At 30.7% G+C, this 1,683-nt stretch overlaps 1 protein-coding gene across 2 annotated transcripts in view; it reads left to right on the forward strand.

Moving 5' to 3' along the window:
* Nucleotides 1-1,683, forward strand: part of LOC106459076 (cytosolic phospholipase A2-like) — a 47,454-nt gene continuing 45,771 nt past the window's right edge. Inside the window, exon 1 of one of the 2 annotated variants that reach the window (XM_013918655.2) lies at nucleotides 1-249. The gene's annotated coding sequence lies outside the window, so the exon portion shown is untranslated. Of the gene's footprint in view, nucleotides 250-905; nucleotides 1,044-1,683 lie in introns of those variants that run through there. The other variant, XM_022385477.1, reaches the window with a different exon arrangement.

Below are 1,683 nucleotides of genomic sequence, written 5' to 3' on the forward strand. Positions count from 1 at the left end.
ATTCAAGCCATACATACATAGTAATGAGGCGTAGGAAAACCCTTTTTAACTAGAATTGGAAGTGTTCAAATAAGTAGTTGTGTCTTAATATTTGAGTAGAGGGCGCCACCTTCAAACAACAGAAAATCAAATACTTGGTTTATACATGTAGAAATTATCCTGAAGATATAATGTATCATGTATATACGTGGTGAATTACAGTGGAACCTGAGTTGTTAGAGAGGCTGTCTAATAATTTAAGTGAATAATGTGAGTAAATGTAATTTTTCTAAATTAAAACTTGTTTGAAAGTATGTTTTACGTTTTGTTTTAATTTCAAAGATATTTTGGAATGTTACATTTTGAGACAGTAATTTTAGGTATAACTTTGTTTTAAGCGTATATATTATAATATATAGTTTATACTAGCTTTCACACACGCACAAAGGTAACCCAAATTTACTAAAATTAGAGTAAGAACAGTAATTTATAATTTGGAGGGTAAATTTGATTTTTATGATAGCAGTAATTATTTACCTTGACAGAAGTTTCTTTGTTTGGTGAATTTCGCGCAATGAATGAGCTATGTGCGCTACCCGTCCCTAATTTAGAGGAAAGCAGCTAGTCAACAACACCAGCCGCCAACTCTTGGCCTACTCTTTACAACAAACAACGAGATTGATTGTTACATTATAACCCTCATATGTCTGAAAGGGCTGCGTTTCGGTGATTAGATTTCAACCCGTGAGATACAAATGGCGAATGGAGCGCCCAAACCACCAACCCAGGCCATAGACCATACATACACTACAGAAGGTTTTGCTGTAATTATACTGTAAGCGAGACGTTAATTTGTCCCTGAGAGATGGCACAGCTCTATTATTTTATGAACCCTGTATTAGCTTACATTGACACACCACAAGTTTTATTGTAGCTTATGTTTTAGTTTGATTTGTTTATCTATTATATGCAACATGTTTTTTTTAGTTGGTCATTGTTGTCTGAACTTTTGTTTTTATACCATTCAAGCCAGGGGTTATGTTGCTGGTGTTGTTTTCTGTAGTGTAAGTATTAAAACGTAACTTGTGTAATTTTTATATACAAGTTAAAAAGTATATGTATTACGCAATAGGGTAGTACAATCTTATTTTTTAAATTTGTTTTGAAGATCATAAATTTAAATATTACTGTGATCATATGTTATATCTAGTTAACCTTGAATGAGCTATTTATAATTAAATGAGTGATTGGTACTGGTAGATTGTCAGTCAAATTCTGGCACTATCACAAAACTTGAAATCACTTATAGTTGTGAATATTATTAATTAGGGTTAAACAGCAACTACTTCCCCACAGTTATGTTATTGGGCATCATGATATTTTTTTAATGGAAAATAATTATTATTTTCATCAGTAGAAGTTTTAAAACCACATTATTAGTAAACTATTTCCCTAGTAATTTTGGGCAATGAAATTGCAAATTATATCAAACATTATACACTTTAAGCTATATTGTATTTGAAAAAAAAGTACTAACAGAGGAAGGGATCAGTTAAGATAAACTTTAAACAATATTTTTATAGCTGCTTTTAACCTTAACAACTCTTAGATTAACTATTAAGTGTAGTTTCTTTAACTTAAAGTTTAGTAGGTTTTTTAAAAAACCTTAGGTAAATTTAGGTACTAAACTGGTTACGAGTTAAT

This window comes from Limulus polyphemus, unplaced genomic scaffold (genome assembly GCF_000517525.1).
Source record: "Limulus polyphemus unplaced genomic scaffold, Limulus_polyphemus-2.1.2 Scaffold555, whole genome shotgun sequence".
In the NCBI taxonomy this organism is placed as follows: Eukaryota; Metazoa; Arthropoda; class Merostomata; order Xiphosura; family Limulidae; genus Limulus; species Limulus polyphemus.